Genomic DNA, 24,418 nt, shown 5'->3' with positions numbered 1-24,418 from the left:
ATTCAGCCACCCTGCCAGGCCTCACCTAGATTCAAATAAATATTCATATCTCTGTCTCTATAGCCCAGCCCACTAGCTTATAGAAGTTTCCTCGAAACCTCCAGAATCAGGGGGATGTGATAGAGGCCTGGTCTGCAGAGCCTCCCAGCCTGACCTGAATCTGAACCCTCACCCAATTAACAGACTCATGCAACTACCAGTCCTGAGCAAGCACATTTTCCTATACCTATTATAGCACTAGAGGGTGCTACACCAGTCCTTAGATGTGGTAGACATATTCATTGTATTTTTAACTTTTTACTAACTGACAATCCTGCCAGCAACACAACTCTTGACAATGGCTCACTCACAGTACCTAAGGAGGGCTAGAATCCCAAAAAATATAATTTACTCTGCTTTAGTTGGGGAAGGCTAGAATCGCTGTCAGCTTTTTATTGTTGTCTGTGTTTTGCAGATTCTTTTCTCACCTCCTTTCTGGTAAAATGTGCACCTAGTGCAGAAAGTGAGGTGATATCTCTCTAACAGAGCTCCAGATAGCAGTAAAACCTGTTGGAGGTTCTAGCCTTTCCACTCCATACAAAACATAAAAAATAAAAATAAAGTTGGCTGTAGATACAACAAGCTAACAAGCTACACCCATAGCACGAATAGGACAATTTAAACAATAAACCTGTTCTACTGTATGTAGAATTTCATTTATATAAAGCCATTTGTAGCTGCGTTAATAAAACACATATTAAATAAGTATGTAAAAATATTCTTTAGCCTCAAATCTGCTGATTTACTAAGTTATATTCCAGGCTGCATTCTGCAAAATGTATTGGATTTCCTGTGCATGGCTCAGAGTTCTGTCATCACCAAAGGATGTAATTAATATCTGAATACGTGTGGAATAGCAACAAAATACTTTCCTGTATCCTGTATTAAGGAAAACAATCATTTTAGTTTTATTGTTTTAATTTACAAGGTTTTCAAACAGTTTCCATTTTTGTTGTATTATTCTTATAGAAATTCACACATCTATAGGGACTCCTATAAATGTAAAATTTTATCACAGAAATGGTGATGCTCAGTTCACTTTTTGAAAAGTACCAGGCTTTGGTTGTAAAAGATGTGCACATGGCACACAGGGAGATTCTGAGTGTACCACAAACACTATCACAACATGCATGTTTATGCACTGAGGAGACATCCTTGGTTGCACCCTTAATCTGTGGGAACAACAGCAACTAGCCTAGATGATAGATTCTTACCCGTGAGGATCAGCAGGCTGTAGAGGTAACAGAATTACTGTAGGCGCTGGCCATTTCTTAATCTAAATAATTGACCAGACCGGGTGATAACCATCTTACATCTATGCAGTGGCGTACCTAAGGTAGGCAGCCATGGCAAGTGCCATGGGTGCCATGGGGGGAAGGGGCGGTGAAAAGTCGCCCTCCGCATGAACAAAAAATCCCCACCTGTCCCCCCGGCGCCGGCCAGCCTGTTGGATTGCGACGCCGATGTTCTATCAGATAGTCGGCTGTTGGGCTTGGCTTAGGCTGAGGGAGGCTCTGTCAGCAGGGAGGGGTGGGGCAGGGAGCTCCACTGACGCTCTGAATCTGCCCTGCCCCGCCCCATGTAGTCTGTATGTGCCTCGGAGCACTGAGATCGCCACTCCTGGACCACAAATATTCCCGCTCCCTACCGCCACAAGCCCCGCCCCTATCGCAGTAAGCCCCCCCCAAACAGAAAACTCTGCCTCCGGACCTCTGAGAGCGGGAGGTGAGCCCACTGGCCAGGTAGGTCTTTCTGCCTATAGACTCACTGTTACTAAACCCTCCCTGACAATGTTGTTTAGCCCCCTGTATAGCTGTGCATTGCTGAAAGTTCAAATTTTAAAACTGGCTACTCCTGTAGTATGTCGCATTCGAAGTCTGGTCATCTCCTGTAGTATGTCACATTCGCAGTCTGGTCATCTCCTGTAGTATGTCACATTCGCAGTCTGGTCAACTCCTGTAGTATGTCGCATTCGCAGTCTGGTCTTCTCCTGTAGTATGTTGCATTCGCAGTCTGGTCATCTCCTGTAGTCGCATCTACAGTCTATTTAAAAGTAGTACCTGCTGTTGCACAAATCACTTTATTACACTTTTATTTCTGATATTTATGGCTATGCATATTTATTTAATTCATATCGAGCACTATATTTGATTGGCTGCTTCTGCTTGGCACACACGCACAATCAAATAGTGCTCAATAAGGATTACATAAATAAATATCATAAAGTTTAATAAGGCGATTTGTGCAACAAGCTGCTTAAACAATCCACATTCAGTGAAAGTTCATGTAGTGCAAACTTTGCAGTACATGAACTCTCGCTGAATGTAGAATGTTTAATGAGCAGGGGCGAACTGACCCATCGGCACTTTAATTAGTGCAAATCCATAATTTGTTAATTGAGAGATTAAAGAGTTTGACTTGTAGTTTTGAAATGCTGTTTTTTCAAATTTTTCTTGCACGTGATTGGGTATTTTTTGCAAAATGAAGGTTTGCCTCATTTACTAAGCTCTGGAGTAACTGTACTTGCAGAGTACAAATGCACTTTGTGAAGTCCATAGTCTATGTTACCTCTATTTTACCTCTACATAGTCTATCACCTCTTCAATCCATCATGAAGGCTGCTGCCAGACTCATCCACCTTACCAATCTCTCTGTGTCTGCCACTCCTCTCTGTCAATCCCTCCACTGGCTTCCGCTCAGCCAAAGAATTAAATTCAAAATGCAAACAACTACGTAAAGAGCCATCCACAATTTCGCCCCTAGCTACATCACTAGCCCAGTCTCTAAATACCAACCTACTCGTTCTCTTCGTTCCTCTCAAGACCTCCTGATCTCTAGCTCCCTCGTCACCTTCTCCCATGCTCACCTCCAGGACTTTTCCAAAGCCTCTCCAGTCCTATGGAATGCCCTACCCCAATCTGTCCGCTTATCTCCTACTTTATTAGCTTTTAGACGATCCCTGAAAACCCTTCTCTTCGGAGAAGCCTACCCTACCCACACCTAACAACTGTATTTTCATTTTCTCCAACAGCTCACCCCCCACAGTTATTACCTTTTGTTTACTCTTGTCCCTCCCTTCTAGATTGTAAGCTCTAACGAGCAGGGCCCTCTCATCCCTCCTGTATTGATTGGTATTGTAAGTGTACTGTCTGCCCTCATGTTGTAAAGCACTGTTGGCACTATATAAATCCTGTATAATAATAATAATTTAGAAAATCAACTATAAAGTTTGCAAGTGTAAGAATTGATGCTGGTTTGAAGCCAAAAGGTAGTCACAACAAATATTGATTTGATTTAAATTTTTCTTTCTGTTTGCTCAATTTGTAAATTGATAAAAATAAGCACTTAACATATATATATTTTTAAAGCATTCTTAATTTACAGCATTTCTTCACGCCTGCCTAAAAGTGTTTCACAGTACTGTGCCTATACAGTATATATATATATATATATATATATATATATATATATATACATGGGCGTCCGCAGAACTTTTTCCAAGGGGGGGCATCATTTCAAGGCCACTCATGCTCCGCCCCTTTTCGACAATCTCATGAAAATCTTTACACTGGTAATACATATGTGTTATATAACAGATAATTCATCTTCACTTTGTATTGGAAGTGACTCTGGCGGCTGTGTTCCATGCCCATATAGCCTAGAGAATGTACATCTTTTTACATTGCAATACATCTGTTGTGGCCATATTTTGATCTCATACTGTCACTGTATAGGCTGTTTTCATCAAGATAAAAATATGGCCACAACAGATGTATTGCAATGTAAAAAGATGTACATTCTCTAGGCTATATGGGCATGGTACGCAGCCACCTGAGTAACCTTGCGGACGCCCATGCTTTCAAAAACCAGCCCTGGAAAAAATTTCATACCAGCCTCACAGCATTATTATACCAGCCCAACAGCATTATTATACCAGCCCAACAGCATAACGTCATTATTTTCTTGTTCATGAAAGGGAAAAACCATGCATTTTAAAGCACATTTGATGAAGAGAGTATTAGATATAGATATAAAATCACATAGGGCTTTATATATATATATATATATATATATATATATATATATATATATATTCAAATTCCAGTTAATAGTGGTAAGTGATCAATCATCAAGGGGGACCCCAGAAACTCTGAACGTGGGGGGGGGGGGGAACCACCTTCTGCAGAAAGAATACTCTAAGGTAAGGGGGGTGGGTTACTAATATAAGGAGGAAACCCTTTATATCAGTGCCCCTTACATTATCGTATTCACTCCCCCCTTACATCAGTGACCCCCGACTGGCCTGGCGGTGCTTTCACTGACCTCCTCTCAGGTGCACTGTGCAGGGCTCAGTCAGTCGGCTCCAGCTTGGAGGTCTTATCCTATAGTCTCCTATCCACAGTCCACACAAATCTGACTTCTCCCATGACCCCCATCCCGGCGGTGCTCCCACTTTTGACTCCTCTCCAGACTCCCTCAGAGACTTCAGACATGCTACAGGAGATGGACAGAGACTGCAGACTTGATGCAAGAGCTCAATGCAGCCTCACCAGTGCCCATCAAATTCAGCCTCACTGTGCCCACCAAATGCAGCCTGACTGTGTCCATCAAATGCAGCCTCACCGTGTCTATAAAATGCAGCTTTACTGTGCCATGAATGCAGTCTCACTGTGCACATCATTGCAGCCCCTCCTGTGCCCCATGTCCCAGTCTGCAGTCCCTGTCTGTGGGAAGGTGTGTTGTTTATGCTCGGTACAGTACCTTGCATGCCAGCAGGATATCCATGATGGCCAGCAGCAGGCAGGGTCTGTTCTCGTTTTGGATGGGGACGGTGCTCCTTCCAGAGGATCTGTCTGCTGTGAGATGGAGTGGTCCCTGGCCACCTGCACCTTCAGCCGTCCTCATTTTCTGGCCCCAGTCTGCCTGCCCTCTGGTCCTGGGGAAGTGGAGTGAAGTGGAGAGCACTGAGTGGGAGTTGGAGAGAAGGGGGAGCAAAGAGTTGGAGAGAAGGGGGAGCAAAGAGTACTGGCAGGGTTGGAGAACACATGAGTGGGGGCAAAGAGTGAGGGGGAGTGGAGATCACAGGGGTGGGGAGCGGAGAGCGCTTGGGGGGGAACTTGAGAGCACTGGGGGGGCCAACAAGAACAGGGGTAGAGAGCACGGTAGGCTGAGAGCACTGGGGGGGCTAAGAGTGTGGGGTGGTGAAGAGCACTGGGGGGGGGAACAAAGAGCAGGGGTGAGTGGAGAGCAATGGGGGGAGCTTGAGAGCACCAGTGGGGGCCAGAAAGAACAGGGGTGGAAAGCACGGGGGACTGGAGAGCACTATGGGGGGTGGAGAGCACATGGGTGTGCGCAAAATGCAGGGGGAGAGGAGAGTACAGGGGTGGGGAGTGGAGGGTGCTAAGGGGGAGCCAAAAAGGACGGGGGACTGGAGAGCACGGAGGGTAGAGAGCACTGGGGGGGGGGGGGGGGCTGGAGAGCACCAGGGGGGCAGATAGAACAGGGGTGGGGAGTAAGGAGGGCTGGAGAGCACTGGGGTGGGGGCTAGAGAGTGATGGAGAGAGCTGAAGAGCACTGGGAGGGGGGAAGAACAGGGGGGGAGCATTGGGGGGAGGGGAGAGCACTGAGGGGAGAGCACTGGAGGGGAAAGAACAGGGGGAGAGAGGAGAGCACTGGGGGAGAGCACTGGGGGGAGTGGAGGGCACGGGGGGGGAGAGCACTGGGGGGAACAGGGGCGGAGAGCACTGGGGATGGTGGCTAGAGAAGGATGGGAAGAGCTGGAGAGCAGCAAGAACAGGGGAGGAGAAAACTGGGGGGGGCAGGAGAGTGTGGTGGTGGTGGAGGAGAGCACTGTGGGGGGGGGGGGCAGGAGAGTGTGGAGGTGGAGGAGAGCACTGGAGGGGGTGGCAGGAGAGTGTGGTGGTGATGGAGACCACTGGGGGGGGCAGGAGAGCGTGGCGGTGAAGAAGAGCACTGGGGGGAGACAGGAGAGTGTGGTGGTGGAGGAGAGCACTGGAGGGGGTGGCAGGAGAGTGTGGTGGTGGAGGAGAGCACTGGAGGGGGTGGCAGGAGAGTGTGGTGGTAGAGGAGACCACTGGGGGGGAAGGAGAGTGCGGTGGTGGAGGAGAGCACTGGGGGGGCAGGAGAGTGCAGTGGTGGAAGAGAAGAGCACTGGGGGGGGCAGGAGAGTGCGGTGGTGGAAGAGAGCACAGTGGTGGAAGAGAGCATGGGGGGCAGGAGAGTGCGGTGGTGGAGGAGAGCACTGGGGGGGGGGGCAGGAGAGTGCGGTGGTGGAGGAGAGCACTGGGGGGGCAGGAGAGTGCGGTGGTGGAAGAGAAGAGCACTGGGGGGGGGGGCAGGAGAGTGCGGTGGTGGAGGAGAGCATGGGGGGGCAGGAGAGTGAAGTGGTGGAGGAGAGCACTGGGGGGCAGGAGAGTGCGGTGGTGGAAGAGAAGAGCACTGGGGGGGGGGGGCAGGAGAGTGCGGTGGTGGAGGAGAGCACTGGGGGGGCAGGAGAGTGCGGTGGTGGAAGAGAGCACTGGGGAGGCAGGAGAGTGTGGTGGTGGAGGAGAGCACGGGGGGCAGGAGAGTGCGGTGGTGGAGGAGAGCACTGGGGGGGGGGGGCAGGAGAGTGTGGTGGTGGAGGAGAGTACGGGGGGCAGGAGAGTGCAGTGGTGGAGGAGAGCACTGGGGGGGTCAGGAGAGTGCGGTGGTGGAGGAGAGCACTGGGGGGGCAGGAGAGTGCGGTTGTGGAAGAGAAGAGCACTGGGGGGGCAGGAGAGTGCGGTGGTGGAGGAGAGCACTGGGGGGGCAGGAGAGTGCAGTGGTGGAGGAGAGCAGTGGGGGGGCAGGAGAGTGCGGTGGTGGAAGAGAAGAGCACTGGGGGGGGCAGGAGAGTGCGGTGGTGGAAGAGAGCACGGGGGCAGGAGAGTGTGGTGGTGGAGGAGAGCACGGGGGGCAGGAGAGTGCGGTGGTGGAGGAGAGGAGCACTGGGGGGGCAGGAGAGTGCGGTGGTGGATGAGAGGAGGACTGGGGGGGCAGCAGAGTGCGGTGGTGGAGGAGAGGAGCACTGGGGGGGTCAGGAGAGTGCGGTGGTGGAAGAGAAGAGCGGGGGGGCAGGAGAGTGCAGTGGTGGAAGAGAGCACGGGGGGGCAGGAGAGTGTGGTGGTGGAGGAGAGCACAGGGGGCAGGAGAGTGCGGTGGTGGAGGAGAGCACGGGGGCAGGAGAGTGCGGTGGTGGAGGAGAGGAGCACTGGGGGGGGGCAGGAGAGTGCGGTGGTGGAGGAGCGCACTGGGGGGGGCAGGAGAGTGCAGTGGTGGAAGAGAGCACTGGGGGGGGGGTCAGGAGAGTGTGGTGGTGGAGGAGAGCACGGGGGTCAGGAGAGTGCGGTGGTGGAAGAGAAGAGCAGGGGGGGCAGGAGAGTGCGGTGGTGGAGGAGAGCACTGGGGGGGGGGGGGGGGTCAGGAGAGTGTGGTGGTGGAAGAGAGGAGGACTGGGGGGGCAGGAGAGTGCGGTGGTGGAGGAGAGGAGCACTGGGGGGGTCAGGAGAGTGCGGTGGTGGAAGAGAAGAGTGGGGGGGGGCAGGAGAGTGCGGTGGTGGAAGAGAGCACGGGGGGGCAGGAGAGTGTGGTGGTGGAGGAGAGCACGGGGGGCAGGAGAGTGCGGTGGTGGAGGAGAGCACGGGGGCAGGAGAGTGCGGTGGTGGAGGAGAGGAGCACTGGGGGGGGGGCAGGAGAGTGCGGTGGTGGAGGAGCGCACTGGGGGGGGGGCAGGAGAGTGCAGTGGTGGAAGAGAGCACTGGGGGGGGGTCAGGAGAGTGTGGTGGTGGAGGAGAGCACGGGGGTCAGGAGAGTGCGGTGGTGGAAGAGAAGAGCAGGGGGGGCAGGAGAGTGCGGTGGTGGAGGAGAGCACTGGGGGGGGGGGGTCAGGAGAGTGTGGTGGTGGAGGAGAGCACGGGGGTCAGGAGAGTGCGGTGGTGGAAGAGAAGAGCAGGGGGGGGCAGGAGAGTGCGGTGGTGGAAGAGAAGAGCAGGGGGGGGGGCAGGAGAGTGCGGTGGTGGAGGAGAGCACTGCAGCCCCCCTCCCCCCCTCGATCCTCCTATCCAGGCACTGTAGCACGGATCATGGGCATCTACTCCTGTGTATCACAGCGCTGGATGGCTGTGTTCGGCGGCCGCTCTGTAACACAGTCCCGCCCCCCCCAGACCGGCTCATGTGATAGGCGGAGCGTTGATTCTCTCTACTATCACATGAGATGGTCTGGGGGGGCGGGACTGTGTTACAGAGCGGCCGCCGAACCCAGCCATCCAGCGCTGTGATACACAGGAGAGAGCGGACTCAGAAAAAAAAATAATGCAGCATGGCAGCGGCGGCGGCAGTGGCAACACCTTGGGGATTCCAGGGGGGGCACTTGACCCCCCTTGCCCCCTGCTGCGGACGCCCATGTATATATATAGCGATACCCTCACTTAAGAGGGCCGCAAGTTTGGTTTGGGTCCTGAGCACAGCTCCGCCAACCCCCCGGCAATCTGCACTACCCACTTTGGCACAGTTAGTATCTAGCAATACACATTAAATCGCTTATACTCTAAATATGTGTGTGTGCGTGGGTGGATAACTCAAGCTCATAGACAATCCTTGAAAGTATATATCTGACTTTACTTATTGTTTTTATAAAAGGAATAACATGAATCAAACATTTGGATTGCAACACATAATCAGGTCCCTGCAGTAACCAGTAATAAAGATAAACAGAGTAATCAGCATAATAAAGTATTGCTATTCAACTCTAGCGCTGCCCTTTTTCAGCTACTTCCCCACATGGGTAAACACCCAGCACTGTCTACCTATGCAGTGAGGCCTGACTGATGTAAATGGAAGTCCAGTAAAACAATATTCGCTAGCAATCTTTCGGTGGTGCACTTGAAGAACAACTTTGTAATCCAAACGTATAATAAAGATAAAGCATCTGTCTTTAAACAGCTCTCACCACTCGGACAAGTCCAAGTCCGGTTTCTCTGCCTTTTCGTCTAGGAACAGGAATCCACCGACCTGCCAGTCTTCAATCCTTCTGGTGTACTGCAGCAAAGATGAGAAAATGTCTCTCAGGTGCAACTAAGCTGGCAGAGAGCTCTTTGGAAAAGAGCACAAGGCCCAGGCTTCAGGCCTTGTGCTTTCAGCAGTTCAGCACAGACCTCCTCTTGCTAGGAGAGAGGGGGGTGTCCAAAGAGAGCGAACTAGGCCTCTCCCCCTCCTTATATTTCCTCCCCCATAAGTCTCTGGGGCATAACTCAAAGCATCCTGGGAACCAGCGGGGTTCTGGGAACAGTAGTTTTATAGTTCTTAAAGAGACCCCGCCACACACTCCCCCCACTTAAACTCTTTGGTCCCCAAAGATAAACTTTTAACACATATCCTGTACCAATTTTGAAAGTGCTGAGTATGATTTTGGTACAGGGAATTTCCACCAGAACTCAGAGGTGGGGTTCCCTGTCCCACAGGTCACACTGACATGAGTGGCCTGCCTAGCTGTGCCAGAGAGTGAGCTGGGGTTGCCCTCCACCAAATGGTCAGTGGAAGGATTAGAGCGTTCAGCACTTCTTCTAGCAGTCACAACAGAGTCCTCAGAGCTCTCTCCCATTTGAGAGTAGGTTAGCTTCTTGGGGGGTCTCACAACTCGGCGAGCTCTCTGTTCTCTTGGGACTTCAGGCTCTGGTGCCACAGGCTCTACTTCAGGAACACATTCTGACAGCATCACTGGTTCTGGAACATCGGTTCCTTCCTCTTCTGAGTAAATGCTAGGGATATCTTCCCAGCCTTCAGGCACACCACTAGATGGAATGAACTCTGTAGCTTCTGGGTTCAGTGTCCCATCCTGTGTATCCTCAGTAGGTGGGAGATCTATGGCAGAATTTCCTGGAGTTGATGAAGGCCACAGCCACTCAAGCTCTCCTCTTCCACCTTCACCTTGTTGGGAATCTTGTCCATCTCTAACCCGGGAGGTCTGAGACCGAGTGCTAGGTCCCGGGGTATCCAGAATGGAAACAGATTCAGGTGGATTTCTCACTGGAGGTATTCTGACTGCTTCAGTAAGCGGGAGCAAATGATTCCTGTGCCAAGTTTTCAAGGGCCCCACTTTCCCCTCTGGTTTTAGTTTATACACAGGCAAACCAGGTAGCTTTCTGCAAATGACATAGGGCTCCGATCTGCATCTATCAGCAAGCTTGTGCTTCCCAGGGATCCCCAGATTGCGTAGCAGTACACGGTCCCCAGGCTGCAGGTCTTGCACTCGAACCTTCAGATCGAAGTTCCTCTTGTTGCGGGCTCCCCTTTGGTCCGAGGCCGCCTGAGCTCGTTCATGGGCCACTTTCAAATTGTGTCTAAGTCGGTCCACATATCCCTTGTGGGAGGTAGCAGAGGCATGGTCTAGGGAAATGCCAAAGGCCAGATCCACCGGCAATCTTGCTTCTCTCCCAAACATGAGCCGGTAGGGGGAGTAACCCGTCACATCACTTGTGGTGCAGTTGTAAGCGTGCTGATATGTGTTGGCTCCAGTGTTGCTTCTTCTCTGTCTCTAGAGTTCCAAGCATGTTTAGTAAGGTCCAATTAAACCTCTCAGGTTGGGCATCTCCTTGTGGATGATAAGGTGTAGTCCTAGTCTTTTCTACTCCCAATGAGTCCAGTAGGTTCCGGATCAGACGACTCTCAAAGTCCCTTCCTTGGTCTGAGTGGATTCTCTGTGGTAATCCATAGTGGACAAAGTATTTTTCCATGAGCACCTTGGCCACAGTGGAGGCCTTTTGGTCTTTGGTGGGGAAAGCCTGGGCATAACGGGTGAAATGATCGGTTACCACCAGAACATTTCCCAATCCACTCAAATCGGGTTCGAGGCAGAGAAAGTCAATGCACACCAGATCCATTGGACCCTGACTCTGTAGGTGGCCCATTGGGGCAGCTTGATGGGGTAGAGTCTTCCTCTGGATGCATCGTGCACAAGAACGGCAATATTCCTCCACTTCTGCCCTCATACAGGGCCAATAGAACCGGCTTCTGACAAGCTGGAAAGTTCTCTCCGCCCCTAGATGGCCATGCTGGTCATGTAAGACAATTAGTACCGTCTCTCGGTGCTTCTCTGGGAGAAACAACTGCCACTTATCTTCTGAGTTATCAGAGGGGCCCCTTCGGTAGACCACTCCCTGATGTACTTGTAGATTATCCAACTCTTTCCTCAGCAGGCGAGCCTCCTTGGAAGGGTGATGTCGAAGTCCCTCTGGATTCTCGTTCTCCAAAGCTTCAAGGACCAATCTCCCCATGGGGTCTTCCAATTGGTCATAGCTTAGCTCCTTTCTGGACAGCTTTGGCAGGAGTTCCTCTGCTAGTTGAATTACCCCACAGTAGGGTTGAGGGACTCCCACTGCGGTGACTCCTATCTCCTCTGCTCTGGAGCCCCCTCTTGCTTGAAACTCAGCACCCTGACAGAGTGCTCGCACTCCTTCCGGTGCTACCTGAGTCCAATCTTCCCAGTCATCGACCATGACATGAGATCTTCGGGACAGGGCATCTGCATCCCTATTTCCAGCCCCTGGTCTGTATTTTAGACTGAAGTTGAATCCGGATAATGCAGCCAACCATCTGTGTCCGGTTGCATCTAACTTTGCAGTAGTGAAGAGGTAGGTCAGAGGATTGTTATCTGTCTTTACGGTAAACTCCGCCCCATAGAGATAGTCCTTCAGTTTGTCTACTACTGCCCATTTGAGGGCCAAGAACTCCAATTTATGAGTGGGGTAGTTCTTCTCCGAGGGAGTCAGGCTCCGGCTCACATAGGCCACTGGTCGCAGCTGCTCTTCATACTCTTGATAGAGCACTCCGCCTAGGCCCTCATGACTGGCATCGACATGTAGCTCATATGGTCTGGTGGGGTCGGCATAGGCCAGGACTGGGGCCGTGGTAAGGCTCCTCTTCAAGGTTCGGAAAGCCTCTTCACACCTGGGGTTCCACTGATCTTGAACCGACTCACTGGCCCTCCTAGGTCCCAAGCCATCCTCTTCTCCTTCAGTCTTGAGCAATTCGTTCAGTGGCTTGGCAATCCGGGCAAACCCATTCACAAATCTTCTATAATAGGAGCAGAACCCCAGGAAAGATCTGAGCTCTGTGACTGTTGTCGGTCTTGGCCAAGAGGTAACTGCCTCCAACTTCTCAGGGTCTGTAGCCACTCCCTTTTCAGACACTATGTGTCCCAGATAGTTCACAGAGGATTGGTAAAACCGGCACTTCTCGGGAGAAAGCTTGAGTCCCTCTTCGCTGAGTCTTCTCAACACCTTCTCCAACCTGGCCTCATGTTCTTCCAAAGTCTTCCCGAAGACAATGACATCGTCCAAGTACACAAGGACTTTTATGAGGTTCATGTCTCCAACGGTCTTCTCCATGAGGCGTTGAAAGGTAGCAGGGGCTCCAGACAGGCCCTGAGGCATTCTGTTGAATTCAAAGAATCCCACTGGGGTTATGAAAGCTGTCTTCTCTCGGTCTTCCTGGTGCATGGGGATTTGGTAGTACCCACTCTTGAGGTCCATTACACTGAACCACTTGGCACCAGCCAAACTCTGTAGGGCATCCTCTATTCTCGGTGTGGTATACTGGTCAGGGATGGTCCTCCTGTTGAGAGTCCTGTAGTCAATACAAAGCCTCAACGACCCATTCTTTTTCCTGACCACCACTATGGGGGAGGCATAGGGACTTCTAGACTGCCGAATCACACCAGTCTTCTTCAACTCCACAAGCTGCTCCCTCAGATCCTCCAGGTCAGCTAGAGGGACCCGCCTAACCCTTTCCCTGAAGGGTTTGTCTTCTTGGAGGCGGATTCGGTGGGTGGCACTCCTGGCACATCCCACATCAAACTCATTCTTTGAGAAAATCCTCTCCCATCTAGTCAGCTGGGCCTTGGCGCTCTCCTTCCAGGCTCCAGGTAGGTCCGGGTTCTCCATGGAAAGTTTTTCCCAAACATCTCCTCCTGCACCCGTTCCTTTTACTTCTGACCAGCTGACTGGGGCCGCAGGACTCACCTGCCCCAACAGCATTCTGGCAGGGATCTCTATGGGTCTCTCCGTAGGGTTTCTCACACTCACTGGGACTCTTCCTCGAGCCTTCTTCAGGGCCTTGATTGAAATCACTTCCGGTATCACTTCCAGGCCTGAGTGATCCTCCCTTGGATCGGATTCTAGCATGACAAAGGGGCCAGGCTGCTCCCAGGTAAGCTTCACCGTGGCCCTGAGGCAGGCTACCTCTCCGGGCTGCAGCACCACTCCCTCTCTCCCAAGTCTCCACACCTTCCCTATCCCCTCTCCTGGGGTCTTCTGCTCTAGGACCAACCGTTGGTAGGCTGTCTTCAGCATGGGATGGATATTGGGATCTTGATGGTTACTCGTCTCCACTAGAGAGGTCAGAAGTCTTCGCACCAGATCCGTATTGGTCCCTATGATGAGGGACATCTTGCTGGCCCCGGGCGGTCTAGGACACACAACTGCCAGGGTGTCAAACACCCCTGTTTTCCCCGCCACAGATGGATCAAAGGTCAGCTTTATGGGCAGGTAACCATCGTAGGGGAAACTCTGAGTTCCCAGGCCCCATATCTCCAGCTCTTCTATCTTCTGTATAGGCAAATGGCTCAAGTGCCTATCATAGAAGTCTCTGTGCAACAAAGTCACTTGAGCTCCAGTGTCCAGGAGGGCCTTCGTGTAGACTCCTTCCACCTGGATGGAGACAGTGGGGGACGGGCCTACCAATTCTTCTGGGTAGGGCCGGGTTGAGGCCACCCTCTTCTGGGGACCCGTCTTCATCCAGTTGGTTTTAGACTTTATTCTTTTTCGAACCTGGTATGCATTGACCCTCCCCACAGTAATGGGAGTACAAACCCGCTGAGGGATGTTACTGTCTCTTATTTGTAGGCATTCCTTCTGAGGGGTCTGGTTTTCTCTCTCTCTCTTCCTTCTATTCAGTTTGGAGTTCACTGAAAGACATGGGCACCCGGTTGACTCCCTCACCGGGGCCCTCTGAAGTTTCCCGCCGGCTGGCGGTTATCTATCTTCTTCTTCTTGGGACTGGAACATCTACTGGCGAAGTGGCCACTGCCCCCGCAGTTGTAGCATAGCATCTCTTCTCGGTCTCGAGTGGGGCTTGGTGTTGGTGTATCTGGAAACAACTCCTTTCTAGGACTTGGTTTCTCGGCTCCCCCTTGACCTTTCGCCATCATAGCAGTCAACATCTCCATCACCTGGGACATCTGTAACTTCAAAGTGTCCAGCTCCTTATCTCTAGCGGGAGTCATGGCCGGTGTAACTATTGCTACCGGTTGGTTGACGGGCTCGGTGAGATCTTCTTCCCTTTTCTCTTCCAGTAGGGCCTCTTCCTCTCTGATCATTCGGATGAGGTCAGTGTACTCCAGACTCTTCCCATCCTGTCGGGCACGCAGTGTCCATGCAATAGGATCCATGGGTTGAGCTCCCCTCAGTACCTGTTGAGTACGGGCCTCATCTACTTTTCCTGGGCTGATCCCCTTCTTTAGGATCATCTTATGCAAGATTTTATCTAAACGTCCCATGTAGTCTGATAGTTTTTCACCTTTCTTCTGGTAGCAATGCTCTAACTGATAAGCAAGCTCAGAGATTTTCTCTGTCCCACCAAACACAGTCTGTAGTACATCTAGGTACTCCTGCGCATTACAGTCTGTCCTGCTCATCTTCAGGTTGCGTATGGCCTCTAGAGCAGGCCCCTTTAGACTTTCCACAATCCTCTGCTTCTTTCTGCGCTCTGGAACTTCCCATTCCTCTAGTGCCTGAGTTGCGCTATCTAACCAATCTTCAAATCCCTCTTCTTCCGAAGGTACAGGTTTCCTCCCTGAAAACATCCAGAGTTTCCTGTACCCCGACATCAGGTAATCTGTGGGATCCTTCTTGCACTGGGCCATAATCTCCCCCAGCACAGCACACAGTTCTGCGCTAAGGGTGGCCGGTGCTGATCTGGGACTCTCGGGTGAGGTACGGGCCGCAGCCTGCGGTGATCCCGTTGGCGATGGCTCCTCCCCTGGGAGGCTAATGACCACTGACTGACTTGGGTCGGCCTTAGCCGCTTCACACCACGCTCTGACTCCCTGTGGGTCCATGCCGGTACCTCTGGAGTGTTCACCGCTGTCTCAGAAATCCCGGATTTACGAGCCCCCACGTATAGCGATACCCTCACTTAAGAGGGCCGCAAGTTTGGTTTGGGTCCTGAGCACAGCTCCGCCAACCCCCCGGCAATCTGCACTACCCACTTTGGCACAGTTAGTATCTAGCAATACACATTAAATCGCTTATACTCTAAATATGTGTGTGTGGGTGGATAACTCAAGCTCATAGACAATCCTTGAAAGTATATATCTGACTTTACTTATTGTTTTTATAAAAGGAATAACATGAATCAAACATTTGGATTGCAACACATAATCAGGTCCCTGCAGTAACCAGTAATAAAGATAAACAGAGTAATCAGCATAATAAAGTATTGCTATTCAACTCTAGCGCTGCCCTTTTTCAGCTACTTCCCCATATGGGTAAACACCCAGCACTGTCTACCTATGCAGTCAGGCCTGACTGATGTAAATGGAAGTCCAGTAAAACAATATTCGCTAGCAATCTTTCGGTGGTGCACTTGAAGAACAACTTTGTAATCCAAACGTATAATAAAGATAAAGCATCTGTCTTTAAACAGCTCTCACCACTCGGACAAGTCCAAGTCCGGTTTCTCTGCCTTTTCGTCTAGGAACAGGAATCCACCAACCTCCCAGTCTTCAATCCTTCTGGTGTACTGCAGCAAAGATGAGAAAATGTCTCTCAGGTGCAACTAAGCTGGCAGAGAGCTCTTTGGAAAAGAGCACAAGGCCCAGGCTTCAGGCCTTGTGCTTTCAGCAGTTCAGCACAGACCTCCTCTTGCTAGGAGAGAGGGGGGTGTCCAAAGAGAGCGAACTAGGCCTCTCCCCCTCCTTATATTTCCTCCCCCATAAGTCTCTGGGGCATAACTCAAAGCATCCTGGGAACCAGCGGGGTTCTGGGAACAGTAGTTTTATAGTTCTTAAAGAGACCCTGCTACATATATATATATATATATATATATATATATATATATATATATATATATATATTATATATATATATATATTATATATATATAGATATATATATATATATATATATATATATATATATATATATATAAATTTAAACAATGGATCACTGGGTTCTTTCACCAAGGATAGATAAACAAATCTTAATAGCAGTGAGCAGCAAAAAAAGCACATTAAGCACGTCATAAAAAATAATGGAGCACAGTAACACGGCAACTAAGGGGCCATTGCATATGGCTAAGTAGACTGTTTGGTAACTGAATCCACTATTACTAGAAGTATCCAATTACCCCAGCAATAGTAATAGTAATCACTGACAGTGAGAACCCTTCAATCATTGATTTTCTTATAGGAAGATCAGTTTTACGGCCACTTGTACACCATTATAATTTCATAACCTTTAACTATGGATGCTATTTATAGGGGATTGAATCTTTCCATACTCTATCAAAAACATACTGTATACTTTACTGTTTATACATTTTTGAATAGTTGCTTTATTACTTTGTTTTACAATCTATAAACAATTTTTGTTTTTAAAACTTTACTACATGACAAAGTATTCATAGTGCACTCTGGTTTGTTAAGCAGTCAGTACAGCAAACAATGGGGCTCGTTTACTAAAGCTAGAGAGAGCAAAATCAGGTGCAGCTCAGCAAGCTTAATTGAACAAGCTGAAGTTAGAAACTGATTGGCTGCCATGTATAGCTGTACCAAATCTTGAATCCATCATCTCCATTCAGGCATCATGTGTCTCATTACATAGTTACATAGTTACATAGTAGGTGAGGTTGAAAAAAGACACAAGTCCATGAAGTCCAACCTATGTGTGTGATTATATGTCAGTATTACATTGTATATCCCTGTATGTTGTGGTCGTTCAGGTGCTTATCTAATAGTTTCTTGAAACTATCAATGGTCAGTAAAGAACCCTCTACATAGTTTAAGGTTAAACCTCTTTTCTTCTAATTTTAATGAGTGGCCACAAGTCTTGTTAAACTCCCTTTTGTGAAAAAGTTTTATCCCTATTGTGGGGTCACCAGTATGGTATTTGTATATTGAAATCATGTCCCCTCTCAAGCTTCTCTTCTCCAGATAGAATAAGTTTGGTGCTTGCAACCTTTCCTCATAACTAATATCCTCCAGACCCTTTGTCGCCCTTCTTTGTACTCGCTCCATTTCCAGTACATCCTTTTTGAGGACTGGTGCTCAAAACTGGACAGCACTCTCCAGTTGCGGCCAGACCAGAGTCTTGTAGAGCAGGAGAATTATCGTTTTATCTCTGGAGTTGATCCCCTTTTTAATGCATGCCAATATTGTTTGCTTTGCAGCAGCTTGGTGAGCCTATCATCTACTAGGACCCTCGGGTTCTTTTCCATCCTAGATTCCCCCAGAGGTTCTCCCCCAGTGTATAGATTGCATTCCTATTTTTCCCACCCAAATGCATTATTTAAATTTTTTCTACATTGAACCTCATTTGCCATGTAGTTGCCCACCCCATTAATTTGTTCAAATCTTTTTGCAAGGTTTTCACATCCTACGGAGAAGCTATTGCCCTGCTTAGCTTAGTATCATCCACAAATACAAAGATTGAACTGTTTCCCCCATCCTCCAGGTCGTTTATGAACAAATTAAATAGGATTGGTCCCAGCACATAACCCTAGGGGACCCCACTACCCACCCCTGACCATTCTGAGTACTCCCCATTTATCACCACCCTCTGAACTTGCGCTTGTAGCTAATTTTCAATCCATGTACTCACCCTATGGTCCATGCCAACGGACCTTATTTTTCACAGTAAACATTTATGGGGAACTGTGTCAAATGCTTTTGCAAAATCCAGATACAAGTCTACGGGCCTTCCTTTATCTAGCTGGCAACTCACCTCCTCATAAAAGCTTAGCAGATTGGTTTGGCAAGCACGATTCTTCATGAATCCATGCTGATTACTGCTAATGATACCGTCCTCATTACTAAAATCTTGTATATAGTCTCTTATCATCCCCTCCAAGAGTTTACATACTATTGATGTTAGGCTAACTGGTCTGTAATTCCCATGGATGTATTTTGGGCCCTTTTTAAATATTGGTGCTCCATTGGCTTTTCTCCAAACAGCTGGTAAGATTCCAGTCAGTAGACTGTCAGTAAAAATTAGGAACAATGGTCTGGCAGTTACTTGACTTAGTTCCCTAAGTACCCTCGGGTGCAAGCCATCTGGTCCCGGTGATTTATTAATGTTAAGTTTCCCAAGTCTAATTTTAATTCTGTCCACTGTTAATCATGGAGGTGCTTCCTGTGATGTGTCTTGAGGATAAACACTGCAGTTTTGGTTACTGAAGCCCCCCGATTCCCTCATGAAGACCGAGGAGAAGAATAAATGCAATACCTTCACCATTTCCCCATCCTTTGTAACCAGATGTCCTTCCTCATTCTTTATGGGGCCAATATGGTCTATCCTCCCTTTTTTACTATTTACATAATTAAAGAATTTCTTGGGATTTTTTTGTTCTCCTCCGCTATGTGTCTTTCATGATCTTTCTTCGCGTCCTTATTGCACCCTTACATTTCTTGTTGCATTCTTTATAATGTCTGAATGCTGATGATGATCCCTCAACCTTGTATTTTTTGAAGGCCTTCTTTTTGCTTTTATATGCATTTTTACATTGGAGTTAAGCCATCCAGGACTTTTGTTCGCTCTTTTAAATGTATTACCCAATGGGATGCATTGGCTAATGCCCTTAATTAATATGCTCTTAAAGCAAACCCATCTCTCCTCCGTGTTCTTTGTTCCTAAGATTTTATCCCAATTTATGCCTTCTAGTAAGGCTCGTAGTTTAGGGAAGTTGGCTCTTTTGAAATTCCCCTTATGTTTGTATTCCCCTCATTAAAACTTCCCTGGGAGGTGTTGTGTTTTAATTTAATCTTGAGCTATTGAGCTCTGTCACAGCAAATTTAATTATTACAACAAAGGTGTAAGAAAACAGAAAAAGTGAAATGGATTATCAAGCTCCACCTGCTGACTACAAACTAAAATCTGATTTAAAAAATATATTTTTAGTCATGAGCATAAAAAGGGAGAAAATATGTACGAAATCATAATACAGCAACAAGGGGGTCAGCAGAAGGAACCACAGAGTGTAGAGAGGGAAGAACCAATATAATGCAGAAAAAGAGGACCAACCAAGACTATAAAGATGATATTCCTTAAAGTGGAGTTCCACTAGTTTTTCAGTTTATAAAAAGTCAGCAGCTACAAAAAGTGTAGCTGCTGACTTTTAATAAACATACACTCACTTGTACCATGGTCCAGCGATGCGGCCGCCCAAAGCCTCGGTTTTCTCCCCTGCCTCTCTCCTGTACGGACATCACTAGTGTGGGTACCCAGCTGTGACATCCTGCAACTTCACAGCTAGGCATGCACTGCACATGCATGAGTCACGCTGCGCTGCCTTGAATGGCATGGCAATCTTCTGGGACCTGTGACGTGACCCAGAAGATTGCTGGGAGGAGGGGGGGAGGAGGAGTCGCCTAAGCAGCACAGGCAGAAGTGGGAGCTGGAGCTGGATACCTGTCAAAACTAGGTACCCCCCCCCCCTCAAATAAAATGACATGACAAATGTGGCATGTCAGTGGGTGAGGACTTTTGTATGGAACGCCGCTTTAAGGGTAGGGAGGATTCTTCAACCAGGGAGCCTCCTTTTTCCTTAGCAAGAATAAACATCTGGTTTTAACTCTGCATAGTAAAGTTCATAGAGTATAACAGAGTATTAATAGTGATCCTAGGGTTATCATCAATTAGGAATGCAGATTAAGCCACATTAGCTTTCTCCTTTCATGCATTATCCTATACATGTCATCAGTGATATACGGTAGCAAAGGTTGTGGTTGCAAACAGACCCCAGTCTTGGAGTGTGTATAGAACATTCGGAGTCTTTTACAATCACCCTTTCCATTGCCATCACCTTGAGGAAGTCTGCATCTTAATCACTCCTACTAGTGGAGAAGGATCAATATGTTCACAGCAGAGGGGCCATAGGAGTTAGGTGTGTAAAAGGTTTTTGCTTATCTGTCTTTTGGCTAAGATCAAGTTTAGTATCTGTTCTCATCAGTTGTCAGGAGGAATAAAGCTGATGCCTTCGGACCAGGGGGCACTGGTTGGTATATTCCTGCTGTAATATGGTGAAAACTGTGGAGGGGGGGGCACCCTTTTCCTCCTGGGTTGTTTACCGGGCTTGTCCCCAATTGATGACAGGACTTTCTCTAAGTTCTAAAGCCTTTCGGATTTGAATAGGGCTGCATTTGTATGGCCTGGGGCTGGAAGGTTAAAAGAACTCCCAGTGATGTGCTCCCTGGGGGTGGCATCCCAAAGGTGCCAGAAAAACACTTTTGGCCTGCACCACACTATTGGTGTTTCTCTGGCACTAGATCACATCACCTCATGCTTTTCTTGCACCACATCTTTGACTAGCCAGGGCAATTTTATATAGCAGCTGAAAGTCCAGCTGTGTATTGCAACTTTTTTTGTTGTGTTCATTTATTTCACAAGCATTTTTGTTGTTGTTGTTTTTAACATAGATACGGAGAGTGCAGGTCATCAGGGGGTCTCAAACTTTTATTTGCCTGAGTTGCCATTAGGGAGATTTACCGCTCTATTTGGTGATCATGATCACAGAAAATGAGGAAACATCAAAAAATGTAAGGTTGTCACCAGACCAAAAGGTAAAGTGAAATGTACCAATGCGGGCATCAGTTCTGTTCTTAATGGTCTAAAAGGGGAATTTCCCTCACTTTAGAACAGGGGCAGGCAACTCCCGGCATGGGTGACGCAAGCGCTCGACCCCTCCACATCACCAGAGCAGCGAAGGGAAGTGTCAGTGAGACACTAATGCATTCCAATTTCAGATTTCCCCAAACTGCACCTGCACTGAGTGGGGCACTGCGCCCCCACACATTGTACAAGATGAGACACATTGGTTCTCTAACTTTGCTGTAGCTGCGATCGCAGCTTTTGTGATGGGGATGAGATTGGTTGCAGTTCTGCTGGGGGGGAGCGATCCCTGTTTCCAGGAGGAGGAGGACTGTCATTGGCGACTGCTAAAGTCAATCACAATCCGGCTAGCACTGTCCCACCAGGAAGATAACTCGCTTGGTTGCCACTATCAATCTCAGAAAGAAGGGATTTCACTGTGATTGAGAAAAACATAATCAGGTGTTTGTGGAATTACTCTTACGCTGCTGGAAACTTTGTTGAAATTATTCCTAAACCTTTGCGTCACCTGAGCTCCTCTTTGCCAATCCATCCCAGATGCTTGTATGTGACATCACATACATCCCATACATTACATACAAGCACGTGGGCTGGATGTGAGAGGTGGATCAGCAGGATGAATGTGCCAGGACAGAGAGATGTGTCTCATCTCTGCTTCCTTTCACGACTCTGCATATCACACATGTCATAGAGGAGAAGAGGGTACAGCGGTGGAGCAGATGAGCAAGAGGGTACAGCTGTGGGGAAAATGAGCAGGATGGGTTCAGAGGTGGGACAGCAAAGCAGGAGGGTACAGCGGTGGGGCAGATGTGCAGGCAGGTACAGTGGTGGAAGAGATGAGAAGGGGGATCAGCAGTGGGACAGAAGAGCAGGGAGGTACAGTGATGGGGCAGATAAGAAGGGGGTTATAATTGTGGGACGGATGAGCAGGGGGTTTAGTGTTGGGGCAGATGAGACGGGGGTTCAGCGGTGGGACAGAAGAGCAGGGGGGTTCAGCAGTAGGGCAGATGTGAAAGGAGTTGTATTGGTGGGACAGATGAGCAGGGTGTTACAGTGGTTGGGCAGGAGAGCAGGGGGAAGAGACGTGGAGCAGAAGAGCAGGGGGATACAGAGGTGCGACAGATGTGCAGGAGGTACATTGGTGGGGCAGATGAGAAAGTGGGTTACAGCGGTGGGGCAGATGGGTTCAGTGTTAGAACAGATGAGAAGGTGATTCTGTAGTGAGACAGAAGAGCATGGAGATACAGCGGTGGAGCAGATGTTCAGGGAGGTACAGTGGTGAGATAAGAAAATTAGTACATTGATGTGGCATATGAGCAGGGGGTTCACAGTAGTGGGATAGAAAAGCAAGGGGGTACATTGGTGGGGCAGAAGAGCAGGAGGTACAGTGGTGGGAGGGATGAGAGAGGGGTTCAGTGGTGGGACAGAAAAGCAGGGGGGTACAGTGATAGGGCAGATGAGCAGGGGGTTACAGTGGTGAGACAGATGAGCCGGGGGGTGTTCAGTGTTGGGCCAGATGAGAAGAGGGTTACAGTGGTGGGAAAGATAAGCAGGGGTGGTACACTGGTGGGGCAGATATGAAAAGAGGTGCATTGGTGGGACAGATAAGCAGGGGGTTACAGTGGTTGTGCAGAAGAGCAGGGGGCACAAAGGTGGGGTAGATGTACAGGGGGTACAGTGGCAGGGGAGAAAGATGGTACGTAGGTGGGACAGGTGAGTGGGGGTTACAGAGGTGGGGCAGATGTGCAGAGGAGAAATAAGGTACATTGGTGGAACACATGAGCAGGGGGTTACAGTGGTGGGGCAGAAGAGCAGGGGGAACAGAGGTGGGACAGATGAGCAGGAAGTTCAGTGTTAGGACAGATGAGAGGATGGTTCAGCGGTGAGACAGAAGAGCATGGGTGTACGGCGGTGGAGCAAATGTGCAGGGATGTACAGTGATGGGGCAAATGAGAAAGGAGGAACATTGGCGGGGCAGAAGAGCAGGGAGTTATAGTGGGGGGACAGATGAGCAGGGAGTACAAAGATGGTACAGATGAGCAGATAAGTTCAGTGTTACAACAGATGAGCAAATGGTTCAGCAGTGAAATGGAAGAGCATGGGGGTACAGCGGTGGAGCAGATGTGAAGGGAGTTACAGTGGTGGGACAAAAAAGTAGGGTGGTACAATGGTGGGGCAGATGTGCAGGGGGTTAGAGTGGTGGGGCAGATGTGCAGGGGGTTAGAGTGGTGGGGCAGATGTGCAGGGGGTTAGAGTGGTGGGGCATATAAGAAAGGGGGTACATTGGTGGGGCAGAAGAGCAGGGGGTTACAGTGGTGAAACAGAAGAGTAGGGTGGTACAGTGGTGGGGCAGATGTACAGGGGGTTACAGTGGTGGGACAGATGAGCAAGGTACTACAGTGGTGGGGCAGATGTGCAGGGGGTTATAGTGGTGGGGCAGATGTGCAAGGGGGTACATTGGTGAAACAGATTTGCAGGGGGGACAGTTATCTGAAGTGTGAAGGTACATAAACTGGCGCCGATTTGCCATGTGCAGGAATTGGGGCTAATCTAAGGCATGAGAGTGCAGGATGTTAATTTCTCACTACTACTCAAGTAGTTTACAGCATTTACTTTATAAAAAAATCCTTTTCGTGATTGAGAGTGTGAAGTTGTTTTTTTCGTTATAAAATCAGCACCCTCAATTTCTTTGAAAACATTTTTTGCCACACTGTGCTCAAAAGCTTTAGAAGATTATGTACAAATTCCTTTACATTTCTAGGAAAGGAAGTGAGGGAACATTTCCACAAGGGTGCACAGACAGCAAAAACAAAACATAACATTGATTTAACTTTTCCCTACTCTATCCAAAATGACAAAATGTATTGTAGAGGCAGTAATTGCACAGGCATGTGAATGACAGGGGGACTTATAGGAGTAGGGTAGTTAGGATTGTAGGAGAGGTTATGATTTTAGTTGAGGGGGCTAATGAGGTGGGCATATTAATGTGTTACTAAACCCAGGACCCTGCATTCACTATATCTGGTCTCCCACAGTACACAGAACGTGGAACAGCAATATTTTTAGTAAATATAAACTGCTAAATACCTTTTCTCATCAGCAGTATATAGCAGTCTTATGAATTCTATCGGTGCCTGGTTAAAGCTTGTAGGAGGAGTTTTCATACTGCACTGGCTGCCCTATCAAGATGCAGGACCACTGACCCTCTATCTGAACAATGCTGATTGGCCCTGTGCTGATCACATGCACTCTCCCAAGAAAAAAAAAACTTCTCTAGCAATACACACCAAACTGAGCATGTGCAGCCTGACTCCAGTAACTCTGTCTTATCTGGAGATGTTTTGGAGACAATGCAAGAAGGTGAGGATCTGTGTATACAGGATCAAACAGCCTTTTCACACAATGCAGAGGATTAAACCCTTAGGTCCCACAGTGAGTAAGTATAACAAGCATGCTTT

At 48.9% G+C, this 24,418-nt stretch overlaps 1 protein-coding gene and 1 pseudogene across 1 annotated transcript in view; both read left to right on the top strand.

Moving 5' to 3' along the window:
* CHST3 (carbohydrate sulfotransferase 3) overlaps window positions 1-24,418 on the top strand; it is a 194,696-nt gene that overhangs the window by 113,060 nt on the left and 57,218 nt on the right. The window lies entirely within an intron of this gene.
* LOC143932459 (U2 spliceosomal RNA) lies at window positions 20,250-20,452 on the top strand (annotated as a pseudogene).

This window comes from Lithobates pipiens, unplaced genomic scaffold (genome assembly GCF_037356315.1).
Source record: "Lithobates pipiens isolate NorthernLeopardFrog02 unplaced genomic scaffold, aLitPip1_a1.2 Scaffold_25, whole genome shotgun sequence".
Classification (NCBI taxonomy): domain Eukaryota; kingdom Metazoa; phylum Chordata; class Amphibia; order Anura; family Ranidae; genus Lithobates; species Lithobates pipiens.
Note: the sequence above shows the minus strand (reverse complement) of the source record. Positions and strands in the feature narration are given on the sequence as shown.